The 16185-nt window shown below is 38.3% G+C and overlaps 1 long non-coding RNA gene across 1 annotated transcript; it reads left to right on the plus strand.

The window, feature by feature from the left end:
* Nucleotides 1–6793: 6793 nt before the first annotated feature.
* LOC104879934 (uncharacterized) lies at nt 6794–11226 on the plus strand. The gene is made up of 5 exons (XR_009466274.1): nt 6794–7485; nt 7796–7838; nt 8156–8572; nt 8862–8925; nt 9503–11226. It is a non-coding gene; the product is annotated as an uncharacterized LOC104879934 (long non-coding RNA).
* Nucleotides 11227–16185: the final 4959 nt, after the last annotated feature.

The following is a 16185-nucleotide window of genomic DNA, read 5'->3' on the forward strand; positions in this document are numbered from 1 at the left end:
GTAAGCTTACTCCGTATTCCCAGTTTTTTCCCATATTGCATCATTCATTACCTCTTTTATGTTTGGGTATTATTTGTTGACTGGATGCATGCGTTATAGAATTCATTTTGAATTCGTTGATTTCTATGTTTCTTTGTGAGGTTGATGCTAGAACGTCTATTTTTTTTTCATTTTTTTTTTTGGTATGAGAATAAATTGATCTCCTTCTAACTATATTGTGCTTGAAGATGTTATTTTCCTATTCTTGTCTTTACATCTAATATCGGTTTCTTTCCTGCCATCAGTAAACAAATATGGGAATTTTTCAGGTTTCTCGGGAGCAAGGGAAGTAAATCTAGAAATACTTCTCATGTAAGTTTACTCAGTATTCCCTGTTGTCTCTCATTTTCGCACTGCTCATCATTCTTCGCTATTATGTTAGGGTGTTATTTGTTGAATGCATGTATGTACTAGATAATTTATTTTAAATCCGTTGATTGCTATGTTTCTTTATGTGCTTGTTGTTTGGTTGTTTATTTCTCATTTCTTTGCTATTGTATGAGAATAATTTGATTTCCTTTTAACTGCATTTTGCCATAGGAAGTTATTTTCCTTTTCTCGTCTTTTCATATTGATAAGCATATAAGGGGATTTCTCAGGTATCTTGGGATCAAGAGAAGTGTATAAGGAAATACTTCTTAGGTAAGTAGACTTGGTATTCCTTGTTCTCTCCTATATCGCATTGTTTATTATCTCTGTTATGTTTGGGTATTTTTTGTTGACTTGATGTACGGGTTATAAAATTCATTTTGAATCGGTTGATTTCTATGTTTGTTTGTGAGGGTTATGCTAGGATGTCTATTTCAGTTTTTTTTTTTTTTGGAATTAGAATAAATTGATATATTTTCAACTACATTGTGCTTTAACAGGTTATTTTCCTATTCTCATCTTTACATCTAATCTCGGTTTCTTTCCCCACCATTGGCGTGCATATATGGGAATTTTTCATGTTTCCCGGGAGCAAGAGAAGTAAATTTGGAAACACTTCTCGGTTTCTTTCCTGTTTCGCATTGTTCATCATTCTTCTTTGTTATATTAAGGTGTTATTTTTTTGCTGCATGTATGTACTAGAGAATTTATTTTAAATTTGTTAATTGCTATGTTTGTTTGTGAGCTTGATATTTGATTGTTTATTTTTCATTTCATTGGTTGTGTATGAGAAGAATTTGATTTCCTTTTCACTGGATCGTGGTATAGAATATTATTTTCCTTTTCTCGTCTTTTCATCTGATCTCGGTTTCTTTCCCCACCATTTATAAGTATATAAGGGAATTTTTTAGGTTTTTCGGGAGCAAGAGTGTATGAGGAAATACTTTCTAGGTAAGTTTACTCTGTATTCCCTATTCTCTCCCATATCTCATTGTTCGTTATCTCTGTTATGTTTGGGTATTATTTGTTGACTTGATGTATGCATTATAGAATTAATTTTTTAATCTATTGATTTTGTTGAATATAATGTATTTATAGTATATTATCTCTCTTTGTTAATATAGGTCACATGTATGGTAGTTAGGACTCCTAGCCTTGTATATATATATATATATATATATATATATATATATATATATATATATATATATCTCTTAATTGTAAATAGAGATTACATGAATGAGAATTAAGGTTTTTCTCTTTTCTCTCTCTCTCTCAACATGGTATCAGAGCCAAGGGAGAAAACCTAATTCTTTCTAGTTTCCCGTGTCATCAACTCCCGGAAACCTTCCGGTGACCGTGTTTCATTCCGGTCACCTTCCTCATCTCCCAATACTTTCCGGTCAGTCGGATCGTCGTCAGAAAACACTCACCGCCGACAAAATTTTCCGGCGAACTTTTCCGGCGAACTTTCCGGTGACGTCTTTTTCCGACACCAACCATACCAGAAGGAGCGCCTGGAGGAGATCTCCAACTTTTGTGAAGGCACCGGAACCAAAATCTTATCCACGCGCCGGCCACGTGCAACTTTCCGGTCGGCGACTGAATCTCACGTGCCGGCGCGTGAGGGCGCGTGAGGCCTTTTCCGATGACGCGCCTCCTCCTCCAGCTTCGCCTGACGCCGACCAGCCTCCCTACATCCTTGGTTCTCCCATTCGAGCCCTACACGTACCTCTTTTGGGGATTTTTGTCTCCGTCGGCCCTCCAAACAGTCTTTCCGGCGAAGCTCCGACTATTTTTTCTCCACCCCAATCCCTGCACGTGCCTTGGGAAGTGTTCTTCCACCTTTCTGGTGGTACCACGCCGCGATCTGAGGTCGTCTCCCTTTTTTGGTGGTGCCACGCCGCAATCTGAAGCCGTATTAAGGCTCTCTTCGATCCAAACATACTTCATTCTCCAGATAAGTGGATATGGCTACTAAAACTCGCGATCGTTGCTATCAGTTACATGGACGGCCTCCTCGCACTGCCCATATGGCCCAGTCCTCTGATTCTCCGCTGCCTCAGCCTCCGAGCTCCTCCGCATCTCAGACATCTCAGGCTTCTATTGCCTCTGTTGCCCAGCCTGGTAATGCCTCAGCCTGCCTTACCCACACATCTTCTCTTGGACCCTGGATTTTAGATTCTGGAGCTTCTGATCACCTATCTGGTAATAAGGATCTTTTCTCCTCCATTACTACTACCTCTGCTTTACCTACTGTTACCTTAACTAATGGTTCTCAAACTGTGGCTAAAGGTATTGGTTTAGCCCTTCCTTTGCCTTCTCTACCTTTCACTTCTGTCCTTTATACTCCTGAATGTCCTTTTAATCTTATTTCCATCAGCAAACTCACTCGTACTCTTAATTGCTCTATTACCTTTTCTGATAAATTTGTGACCTTGTAGGACCGGAGTACGGGGAAGACGATTGGCATAAGACGTGAGTCTCAAGGCCTCTATCACCTCACCTCGGATTCATCTGCTGCAGTTTGCATTTCCACTGATGCTCCTCTCCTCATTCACAATCGTCTGGGTCATCCTAGTCTCTCCAAGTTCCAGAAGATGGTCCCTCGTTTTTCCACTTTGTCGTCGCTTCCGTGTGAGTCATGTCAGCTTGGGAAACATACTCGTGTCTCATTCCCAAAGCGTTTGAATAATCGGGCAAAGTCTCCTTTTGAGCTTGTCCACACTGATGTTTGGGGTCCTTGTCGGACTGCGTCTACTTTAGGATTTCAGTATTTTGTCACTTTCATTGATGACTATTCTCGATGTACTTGGTTATTTTTAATGAAAAATCGAGCTGAGTTATTCTCTATTTTCCAGAAATTTTATACTGAAATCCAAACCCAGTTCAATATTTCTATTCGTGTGTTACGCAGTGACAATGCTAGGGAATATTTTTCAGCCCCATTTACTTTGTTTATGTCTCATCATGGGATTCTTCATCAGTCTTCTTGTGCTCATACTCCTCAACAAAATGGGGTAGCTGAACGCAAGAATCGACATCTTGTTGAGACAGCTCGTACTATCCTCCTCCATAGTAATGTTCCTTTTCGTTTTTGGGGGGACGCTGTTCTTACCGCTTGTTATTTGATTAATCGTATGCCCTCCTCTGTCTTACACGATCAGATTCCTCACTCTCTTCTCTTCCCTGACCAACCACTTTATTTCCTTCCTCCTCGTGTCTTTGGTTGTACTTGCTTTGTTCATATTCTCACTCCTGGACAGGACAAGCTTTCCGCCAAAGCCATGAAGTGCCTTTTCTTGGGATATTCTAGACTTCAAAAGGGTTATCGTTGTTATTCCCTTGAGACTCATCGATACTTTATCTCCGCTGATGTCACCTTCTTTGAGGACTCACCATTCTTTTCCACCACTTCTGAGTCTCTTCCTATTTCTGAAGTCTTGCCCATTCCCATTGTCTCCCCACCTGATGCTATGCCTCCTCGACCACTTCAGGTTTATCATCGTCGCCCTCGTGTCGCTGCTCCTCTCCCTTTTGCTGAGGCACCTGCTGACTCATTTCCTACCCCTTCGGCTTCTCCTGCCCCGGCTCTGCCTTCTCCTGATGATTTACCCATTGCTATTCGGAAAGGTACTCGCTTTACTCGTAATCCTCATCCTATTTACAATTTTTTGAGTTATCATCGATTATCTTCACCCTATTCTGCTTTTGTTTCTGCTATATCCTCTGTTTCTCTTCCAAAGAGCACCCATGAAGCTCTTTCTCATCCAGGCTGGCGACAGGCAATGGTGGATGAAATGGCTGCTCTGCACTCTACTGGCACTTGGGATCTTGTTGTTTTACCCTCTGGTAAATCTACAGTTGGCTGTCGTTGGGTCTACGCAGTTAAGGTTGGTCCTGATGGTCAGGTTGATCGCCTTAAGGCCTGCTTAGTTGCTAAAGGCTATACTCAGGTTTATGGTTCTGATTATGGTGACACATTCTCCCCTGTTGCCAAGATTGCTTCTGTCCGTCTGCTTCTCTCCATGACTGCTATGTGTTCTTGGCTTCTTTATCAGTTGGATATTAAAAATGCCTTCCTTCATGGTGATCTTGTCGAGGAAGTTTATATGGAGCAACCTCCTGGTTTTGTTGCTTAGGGGGAGTCTGGTTTAGTGTGCAGGTTACGCCGTTTTCTATATGGCTTGAAACAATCTCCTCGAGCATGGTTTAGCCGTTTTAGTTCTGTTGTTCAAGAGTTTGGCATGCTTCGCAGTACAGCAGACCATTCAGTTTTCTATCATCATAACTCCTTGGGACAGTGTATTTATCTGGTTGTTTATGTGGACGACATTGTCATTACAGGCAGTGATCAGGATGGTATTCAGAAACTAAAGCAACATCTTTTTACCCACTTTCAGACCAAAGACTTGGGGAAACTCAAGTATTTCTTGGGAATTGAGATAGCTCAATCCAATTCTGGTGTGGTCCTTTCCCAAAGGAAGTATGCTTTAGACATCCTGGAAGAAACCGGTATGTTAGACTGTAAACCGGTAGACACACCTATGGATCCGAATGTCAAACTTGTACCAGGACAGGGGGAGCCTTTAGGAGACCCCGGGAGATATCGACGGCTCGTAGGTAAATTGAACTATCTCACCATTACTCGTCCAGACATTTCTTTTCCTGTGAGTGTTGTTAGTCAATTCCTACAGTCACCATGTGATAGCCATTGGGATGCCGTAATCCGCATTCTTTGATATATCAAAAGTACACCAGGCCAAGGTGTATTGTACGAGAACAGAGGTCATACTCAGGTTGTTGGTTACACAGATGCAGATTGGGCTGGCTCACCCATAGATAGACGTTCCACTTCAGGGTACTGTGTTTTTATTGGAGGTAATCTAATATCTTGGAAGAGTAAGAAACAAGATGTAGTGGCCAGATCTAGCGTTGAAGCTGAGTATCGAGCTATGGCTTTGGCAACATGTGAACTCATATGATTGAGACATCTTCTTCGGGAGTTGAGATTTGGAAAGGATGAACAGATGAAACTCATCTGTGATAACCAGGCCGCATTACATATTGCATCTAATCCAGTCTTTCATGAAAGGACCAAGCATATTGAAGTTGACCGTCATTTCATTAGAGAGAAGATCGCATCAGGATGTGTTGCTACAAGTTTTGTTAATTCAAATGATCAACTAGCGGACATCTTCACTAAATCTCTCAGAGGTCCTAGGATTAAATATATTTGTAACAAGCTTGGTGCATATGACGTATATGCTCCAACTTGAGGGGGAGTGTTGAATATAATGTATTTGTAGTATATTATCTCTCCTTGTTAATATAGGTCACATGTATGGTAGTTAGGACTCCTAGCCTTGTATATATATATATATATATATCTCTCTCTCAATTGTAAATAGAGATTACATGAATGAGAATTAAGGTTTTTCTCCTTTCTCTCTCTCTCTCAACAGATTTCTATGTCTGTTTGTGAAGTTGATGCTAGGATGTTTATTTATTTTTGTTTGTTTGGTATGAGAATAAATTGATTTCCTTCCAACTACATTATTCCTTAAGAAGTTATTTTCCTATTCTCGTCTTTACATCTAAGCTTCGTTTCTTTCCCCACCATAGGCAAGCATAAATGGGAATTTTTCAAGTTTTCCGAGAGCAAGAGAAGGAAATCGAGGAATACTTCTCATGTAAGTTTACTCCTTATTCCCTGTTCTCTCCCGTTTCGCACTGTTCATCATTCTTCTTTGTTATATTAAGGTGTTATTTGTTGACTGCATGTGTGTACTAGAGGATGTATTTTAAATTTGTCGATTGCTATGTTTGTTTGTGAGCTTGATGTTTGGTTGTTTATTTCCCATTTCATTGGTTGTGTATAAGTAGAATTTGATTTCCTTTTCACTGCATTGTGCCATAGGATGTTGTTTTCCTTTTCTCGTCTTTTCATCTATCTCGGTTTCTTTTCCCACCATTTATAAGCATATAAGGGGATTTTTTCAGGTTTCTCGGGAACAAGAGAATTGTACGAGGGAATACTTCTTAGGTAAGTTCACTCCGTATTCCCTATTCTTTCCCATATCTCATTGTTCATTATCTCTGTTATATTTATGTATTATTTGTTGACTTGATGTATGCGTTATAGAATTCATTTTGAATCTGTTGATTTCTATGTTTGTTTGTGAGGTTGATGCTAGAATGTCAATTTTTTTTTTTGTTTGTTTGGTATGAGAATAAATTGATTTCCTTTCAACTACGTTGTGCCTTAAAAGGTTATTTTCCTTTTCTCGTCTTTACATCTAATCTCAATTTCTTTTCCTACCATGGGCAAACATATATGAGAATTTCTCAAGTTTCCGGCAGCAAGAGAAGGAAATCAGGAAATACTTTTGATGTAAGTTTACTTCGTATTCCCTGTTCCTTCCCATTTCGTACTGTTCATCGTTATTTTTTATTATATTAAGGTGTTATTTGTTGACTGCATGTATGTACTAGAGAATTTATTTTAAATCTTTTGATTGCTATGTTTGGTTGTTTATTTCTCATTTCATTGGTTGTGTATGAGAAGAATTTGATTTCCTTTTAACTACATTGTGCCATAGGATGTTATTTTCATTTTCTTGTCTTTTTATCTGATCTCAGTTTATTTCCCAACCATTTATAAGCATATAAGGGGATTTTTCAGGTTTTTCGAGAGCAAGAGAAGTGTATGAGGAAATACCTCTTAGGTAAGTTTACTCTGTATTTCCTGTTCTTTCCCATATCGCATTGTTCATTATCTCTATTGTATTTTGGTATTAATTGTTGACTTGATGTATCCGTTATAGAATTCATTTTGAATATGTTGATTTCTATATTTGTTTGTGAGGTTGATGTTGGGATGTCTATTTTTTTTTATTTTTTTTTGGAATGAGAATAAATTGATTTTCTTCCAACTACATTGTGTCTTTAGAGGTTATTTTCCTATTCTCATCTCTACATCTAATCTCGGTTTCTTTCCCCACCATTGGCAAGCATATATGGGAATTTTTCAGGCTTCTTAGGAGCAAGAGAAGGAAATCGGGAAATACTTCTCATGTAAGTTTACTCCGTATTCCCTGTTCTGTGCCGTTTCGCATTGTTCATCATTCTTTTTTGTTATATTAAGGTGTCATCATTTGACTGCATGTATGTACTAGATAATTTATTTGAAATCTATTGATTGCTATGTTTGTTTGCAAGCCTGATGTTTGGTTGTTTGTTTCTCATTTCTTATGTTATGTATGAGAAGAATTTGATTTCCATTTCACTGCATTGTGCCATAGGATGTTATTTTCCATTTCTTGTATTGTCATTTGATTTTGGTTTCTTTCCTTTCCATTTATATGCATGTAAGGGGATTTTTTAGGTTTCTCGGAAGCAAGAGAAGTGTATTGGGAAATACTTCTTAAGTAAGCTTACTTCATATTCCCTGTTCTCTCCCATATTGCATTTTTTATTATATTTTTTATGTTTGAGTATTATTTGTTGACTAGATGTATGTGTTATATAATTCATTTTGAATCCGTTGATTTCTATGTTTCTTTGTGAGCTTGATGCTAGGATCCCTATATATATATATATATATATATATATATATATATATATATATATATATTATTTGGTATGAGAGTAAATTGATTTCCTTCCAACTACATTGTGCCTGAAGAGGTTATTTCTTATTTTCGTCTTTACATCTAATTTCGGTTTCTTTCCCCACCATTTGTAGACATATATGGGAGTTTTTTAGGCTTCTCAAGAGGAAGAGAAGGAAATCGGGAAATACTACTCATGCAAGTGTAATCCGTATTCCTTGTTCTTTCCTGTTTCGCACTATTCATCATTCTTCTTTGTTATATTAATGTGTTATTTGTTGACTGCATGTATGTACTAGAGAATTTATTTTTAAATCTGTTGATTGTTATGTTAGTTTGTGAGTTTGATGTTTGGTTGTTTGTTTGTCATTTCATTGGCTATGTATGAAAAGAATTTGGTTCCTTTTAACTACATTGTGCCATAGGATGTTATTTTTATTTTCTCATCTTTTGATATGATCTCGATTTCTTTCCCCACCATTTATAAGCATATAAGGGGATTTTTCAAGTTTCTCGGGAGCAAGAGAAGTGTATAAGAAAATGCCTCTTAGGTAAGTTTACTCTGTATTCCCTGTTCTCTCCCATATCGCATTGTTCATTATCTCTATTATGTTTGGGTATTAATTGTTGACTTGATGTATGCATTATAAAATTCATTTTGAATCTGTTTATTTCTATATTTGTTTGTTAGGTTGATGCTGGGATGTCTATTTTTTTTATTTTTTGTTTGTTCGATATGAGAATAAATTGATTTCCTTCCAACTATATTGTGCCTTAAGAGGTTATTTTCCTATTCTCGTCTTTACATCTAATCTCGGTTTCTTTCCCTACCATTGGCAGGCATAGATGGGAGTTTTTCAGGCTTCCCGGAAGCAAGAGAAGGAAATCAGGAAATACTTCTCATGTAAGTGTAATCTGTATTCTTTGTTCTCTCCTGTTTCGCACTGTTCATCATTCTTCTTAGTTATATTAAGGTGTTATTTGTTGATTGCATGTATGTGCTAGAGAATTTATTTTAAATATGTTGATTGCTATGTTTGTTTGTGAGTTTGATGTTTGGTTGTTTGTTTGTCATTTCATTGGCTGTGTATGAGAAGAATTTGATTTCCTTTTAACTACATTGTGCCATAGGATTTTATTTTCCTTTTCTCGTCTTTTCATTTGATCTCGTTTATTTTCCCACCATTTATATGCATATAAGGGGATTTTTTAGATTTCTCAGGAGCAAGAGAAGTGTATGAGGAAATACCTCTTAGGTATGTTTACCCCATAGTCCCTGTTCTCTCCCATATCGCATTGTTCATTATCTTTGTTATGTTTGGGTATTAATTGTTGACTTGATGTATACGTTAGAGAATTCATTTTGAATATGTTGATTTCCATATTTGTTCGTGAGGTTAATGCCGGGATGTCTATTTTTTTTTTTTTAAGTTTGTTTCGTATGATAATAAATTGATTTCCTTCCAATTACATTGTGCCAGGTTATTTTCCTATTCTCGTCTTTACATTTAATCTCGGCTCTTTCCCCACCATCGGCAAGCATAGATGGTAATTTTTCAGGTTTCCTAGGAGCAAAAGAAGTAAATTGGGAAATACTTCTCATGTAAGTTTACTTCGTATTTCCTCTTTCTCCCATATCTCATTGTTTATTATCTATGTTATGTTTGGATGTTATTTGTTGACTAGATGTATGTGTTATATAATTCATTTTGAATCCGTTGCTATGTTTGTTTGTGAGCTTGATGCTGGGATGTCTATTTTTTTTTTTTTTTAGTTTGGTCCGAGAATAAATTGATCTCATTCCAACTACATTATGTCTGAAGATGTTATTTTCCTATTCTCTTCTTTACATCTAATCTCTATTTCTTTCCCCACCATCGTTAAGCAAATATGAGAGTTTTTCAGGTTTTCCGGAGAAAGAGATGTAAGCTTGAAAATACTTCTCATGTAAGTTTCCTTGGTATTCCATGTTCTCTCTCATTTTTGCACTAGTCATCATTCTTCTCTGTTATGTTTTGGTGTTCTTTGTTGACTACATGTATGTACTAAAGATTTTATTTTAAATCCGTTGATTGCTATGTTTGTTTGCAACCTTGTTGTTTGGTTGTTTATTTCTCATTTCTTTGGTTTTTCATGAGTATAATTTGATTTCCTTTTAATTGCATATTGCCATAGGAAGTTATTTTCCTTTTCTCGTCTTTTCATCTAATCTCAGTTTCTTCCCCCACCCATTTATAAGCATATTAGGGGATTTTTCAGGTTTCTCGGTAGCAAGAGAAGAATTGTATGAGAAAATACTTTTTAGGTAAGTTTACTCCATATTCCCTATTCTCTCTCGTATCATATTGTTCATTATCTCGGTTATGTTTAGGTATTATTTGTTAACTTGTTGTATGCGTTATAGAATTAATTTTTAATGTGTTGATTTCTATGTTTGTTTATGAGGTTGATGTAGGGATGTCTATTTCTGTTTTTATTTTTTTATTTTTTCTAGTATGAGAATAAATTTATTTCCTTCCAACTACATTGTTCCTGAAGAGTTTATTTTCCTATTCTCGTCTTTACATCTAATCTCGATTTTCTTCCCCACCATTAGTAAGCAAATATGGAAATTTTTCGGGTTTCCTTAGAGCAAGAGAAGTATAAATCTTGAAATACTTATCATCTAAATTTACTCGGTATTCTCTATTCTCTCTCATTTCACATTGTTCATCATTCTTCTTTGTTATGTTATGGTGTTATTTGTTGACTGCATGTATATACTAGAGAATTTATTTTAAATTTGTTGATTGTTGTGTTTGTTTGTGATCTTGATGTTTGCTTGTTTATTTTTCATTTCTTTGGTTGTGTATGAGAATAATTTGATTTCCTTTTAATTGCATTATGCCATAGGATGTTATTTTCCTTTTCTCATCTTTTCATCTGATCTTGGTTTCTTTTCCCTCTATTTATAAGCATATAAGGATGTTTTTCAGGTTTCTCAGGAGCAAGAGAATTGTATTAGGAAATACTTCTTAGGTAAGCTTACTCTGTATTCCCTGTTTTCTCCCATATTGAATTGTTTATTATCTCTATTACGTTTGGGTATTATTTGTTGACTGGATGTATGTGTTATAGAATTCATTTTGAATTTGTTGATTTCTATGTTTGTTTCTGAGGTTGATGCTGGGATGTCTATTTTTTTTTTTTTGGTATGGGAATAAATTGATTTCCTTCTGTAACCGTACAGATATATACAGCTAACACTCCCCCTCAAGCTGGAGCATAGATGTTGATCATGCCTAGCTTGTTACAAAAGTACTCAACTCGAGTTCCATTTAGAGCTTTTGTAAAAATATCCCCAAGTTGCTCTCCAGTCTTCACATAGCCAGTAAAGACTAGATTTTCCTCAATCTTTTCACGAATGAAGTGACAATCGACCTCAATGTGTTTGGTTCTTTCATGATAGACTGGGTTCGCAACAATATGAAGAGCGGCTTGATTGTCACACCAAAGCTTTGCTGGCATTGTGCACTTCATTCCCACTTCACATAAGAGTTGATGTATCCATATGATTTCACAAGTAGCTTGTGCCATGGCCCTATACTCAGATTCTGCACTCGAACGGGATACAACACTCTGCTTCTTACTTTTCCAAGCCACTAGATTCCCGCCAAAGAACACACAATAACCTGTAGTGGATCTTCTATCAAACTTAGAACCTGCCCAATCCGCATCAGAAAAACACTCAATGCGAGTGTGTCCCTGACTATTATATAGTATGCCTAGACCAGGAGCCTTCTTTAGATAGCACAAAATTTGCTCTAAAGCTGCCCAATGCTTTATTGTAGGCGCAGATGTGAACTGACTAACAACACTTACTGCATATGCAATATCTGGTCGCGTCACGGTGAGATAATTCAGCTTCCCAACCACTCTCCGATACCTTTCAGGGTTGTAGAAGGGATCTCCATCATCTGGCATAAGTTGTACATTAGGAACCATCGGGGTAGTACATGGCTTTGCTTCTATCTTACCGGTCTCTTTAAGCAGATCAAGCACATACTTCCTCTGTGATAAGAACATCCCTTTCTTGCTCCTTGATACTTCTATTCCCAGGAAATACTTCAGTTCACCCAAGTCCTTTGTATGAAACTTGGAATGCATGAATGTCTTAAGATCAGAGATTCCTGCATGATCATTTCCTGTAATAACTATATCATCGACATAGACCACAAGAAGTATGATACCAGCAACTGATTTCTTGTAGAAAACGGAGTGATCTTTCTCGCTCTTGTTCATGCCAAATGCTTGAATCTCCTTACTGAATTTTCCAAACCAAGCACGGGGACTCTGCTTCAATCCATAGAGAGCTTTTTTCAGACGACAAACCTTCCCATACTCCTCCTGAGCAACAAACCCAGGAGGTTGCTCCAGATAGACCTCTTCCTCTAGATCACCATGAAGAAAAGCATTCTTGATGTCTAACTGATGTATCATCCACTGTTGGGAAGCAGCAATAGAAATAAATAGTCGAACTGAATTGAGTTTGGCAACTGGAGAGAAAGTATCAGAATAGTCTACTCCATATGTCTGAGCATATCCTCTAGCTACAAGCCTGACTTTCAGTCGTGCCACAGAGCCATCAGGATTAACTTTTACCGCAAAGACCCACTTGCAGCCAACAACTTTCTTTCCTTGAGGCAAATCAACAAGTTTCCATGTATGATTATCCTCCAATGCATAGATTTCTTCAAGCATTGCATTCTTCCAACCAGGATGATTCAGGGTCTCTGTAACAGTTTTAGGTACCGAAATAGAATCTATAGAGGCTACAAGGACACTTGAGGAAGATGACAAGTGATCATAAGACACAAAGTTAGCAATGGAATAGATAGATTTGCAGTGTCGTTTACCTTTCCGAAGGCTAATAGGAAGGTCGAGATCACTGGAAGGATTAGATGACGAAGGAGCTGGTGCAGGACATGTATCGGTTGTCACTGGGCGCCAAGAGTACACCTGAACAATTGGTGGTTTGTCTGGAGCAGGAGGAATATTAACAACAGGACCCAAATGAGCAAGAGATGCATCAGAATCAACCACACTTGATTGCCCAATAGTTGGTCTTGAATTAACCACTTGATACACAAGCCATTCTTCATCCTCCTCACTTGCAGAACTTGTGGGTGAAGAGAAAAATGATGTGTCTTTTGAAAACACAACATCCGTTGATACTAGATACTTATTGAGATCAGGCGAGAAACATCTATAGCCCTTTTGCAGTCTTGAGTACCCCAAGAAAACACACTGTAACGCCTTAGGATCAAGTTTAGTAACAAAAGGCCTTGTATCTCTAACATAGCATGTATATCCAAAAATTCTTGGTTCAAGTGGAAAAAGGGATTTCTGTGGATGTATTACTTTGTATGGAATATCACCTTTAAGCACTACAGTGGGCATATGGTTGATCAGAAAGCAAGCTGTGGAAACTGCATCAGCCCAAAATTGTTTCGGAACCTTCATCTGGAACATGAGGGCACGAGCTGTCTCAAGTAAATGCCTGTTTTTTCTTTCAGCAACCCCATTTTGAGAAGGAGTATCAACACAAGATGTTTGATGAAGAATCCCATTGTGACTCATGTAATTCTGAAATGAGTTAGACACATATTCTTTTCCATTATCGCTTCTTAATATTTTCACAGACACATCATATTGGGTTTTAATCTCAGCAGAGAAGGCACAAAAATGAGAAAATACTTCTGAACGATTCTTCATAAAATAAATCCAAGTCATTATAGAAAAATCATCCACAAAGGTAACAAAATATCGAAACCCAGTTTGAGAAGTAACAGGACACGGACCCCAAACATCAGAATGTACTAACTCAAACAAAGACTCAGCCCGTTTATTAAGCCTTGGGCCTAAAGAACTACGATGATGCTTCGCAAAATGACACGACTCACAATCTAATGAAGGTAAAGTATCCAACTGAGGACATAATTTCTTCAACACCGGTAGAGAAGGATGTCCTAACCGACAATGAGCTTCAACAGGAGAGGCAATACTGACACACGCAACTGGTCGAGGCACCCACTCGTCAAGAATATAGAGCCCATCAGATACATGTCCTTTACCAAATGTCCGTTTCGTCATAAGATCCTGAAACACACAATGATCAGGGAAAAATGAGACACTACAATTCAGATTTTTGGTAAGTTTACTGACAGAGATTAGGTTAAAGGCCAAATTTGGTAAGTTTAACACAGAAGATAACGTAATAGAAGATGTTGGTTTCACAGTCCCAGACCCTTTAATCTCATAGGTAGAACCATCAGCAACAATAACAGGAGGAGCAGAATGTGTTCTGAAGGTAGAGAAAGTTTTATGATTACCTGTCATATGATCTGTGGCACCTGAATCAATTATCCATTTGTTTGAGGAGGAGACAAGACATGTTTTACCTGACTCTGCCAGAGCACTAACAGGAGTAGATGCTTTCAGTGCGTCTTGATACTGTGAATATTTAGAAAACTCTTCTACTGTCATTGTGACGATCTTGTCTGAGGAGTCTGAAAATGTAGCAGTATCAGATGTAGCAACATTGGCAGTTTGAATTCTCCGATTTCGATTTTGCAATTTCCTGTAGTTCTTCTTGGTATGGCCAGCCTCATGGCAGTAAAAACACACAATTGTACTTGAATCATTGCCACGATTTTCAAATGCCCTGTTTCTGCCCCTGTTATTCACCCTTCTTGCATTTTCTGCATTTTCTCCTTTTGCAACAAGAACATTGGTGTGCTGAGAAGATGAGACATTCTCAGTTCGTAGAACTCTACTGAAAACTTCCTGAAGGGAACCAATGCCAAAACCAGAAAGAATCTGAGATTTTGCAGTCTCAAACTCAGATGGGAGACCGGATAAGAAACTCATAACAACCATCTGTTCCCTTTGAGCTTGTTGTACTCTAACATCCGGACTGAAAGGCATAAGTGCATTCAATTCCTCATATACCTTCTTGAAGTCCATAAAATATGCAGTGAGAGATTTAGCTCCCTTCTCAGGACAATGAAAGGCATTCCATACACCATACATCCGAGATACATTTCCTTTTCCAGAGTACAGAAAATCAAGATAATCCATTAGCTCTTTAACAAATTCACAATGACTCAGCATACCAACAATATCACTATTAATAGAGTTTTTCATCTGCAGAAATAACCGTGCATCATCTTGCATCCAAAGTTTTCTAGTGTGATCATTAGGAGGTTCCTCAGTCAAGTGGTCATCTTTAGCAACACTTCTCAAATAAATTTTGATAGTCTTGCTCCATTCAATATAATTAGACCCATTTAATTTGTGTTCAGTTATTTTTGACACAATAGGCACTATATCAGCAACAGAATTCTTACTCTCTTCCATGATAATAAAATTTAATCTCCAAAGTAATCAGCCAGACCAGAAATTGCAATTTACCACTGCAAGAAGAAAGAGACAAGTACCTCTCTTACAAGGTGTCAAAAGCGTCAAAGGGTCAAAAGCGTGCGTCAAACCCTTGACTCCCTCTCTTTCTCACCCTGAAAGTTGTGAGTCGTGGCGACCAAGACCAAGGTGGGCGAAGAAACTCAGATCGGTCCGGTTGCTAAGAGGAGCAGTTCAACTGGATCGGATCCGGCGATGGAGCTCGGCAGCACGAGCCTGAGACAGAGGTCTCGTCAGAGCTGCTAACAAACGGGGGTCGTGTGTCGGGCCCGAGAAGAGTGGAGGCCGGGGCTTTCAATGATCTCGGACGACGACGTTGCTTCGGCGGCGGAGAGAAGGCGTGAGAGGGTGGCGGGATCTGAGAAGAAGGCGTCTCAGGAAGGTGAATCGAGGGGCAGGGTTCGCCGGACTAGCGACAGCGATTCCGCAGTCGTCGATGAATCTTTGCGATCCCTCGATCGACGTAAATTGTAAACTGCTAAGGAGATGTTCCTCTCAACAGTTGATCGAACACCGGATGAGAAACGTCGGAAAGTCAAATCGGTGAAGAAACGGCGGCCTCAAGCGCTCCCACGCTCCGGAAACAAGAATGCGCTCCTCCCTGGGTCGGCGGTGACGCAATCCAGACTAACAAAAAACGTAACAGGTTACTGTTCCAGATTGTTAGGAACAAAACCCAAAACCCAGAAAATTCCCTTGAACCAAA

The sequence above is a fragment of the Vitis vinifera genome, chromosome 7 (assembly GCF_030704535.1).
Source record: "Vitis vinifera cultivar Pinot Noir 40024 chromosome 7, ASM3070453v1".
NCBI lineage: Eukaryota > Viridiplantae > Streptophyta > Magnoliopsida > Vitales > Vitaceae > Vitis > Vitis vinifera.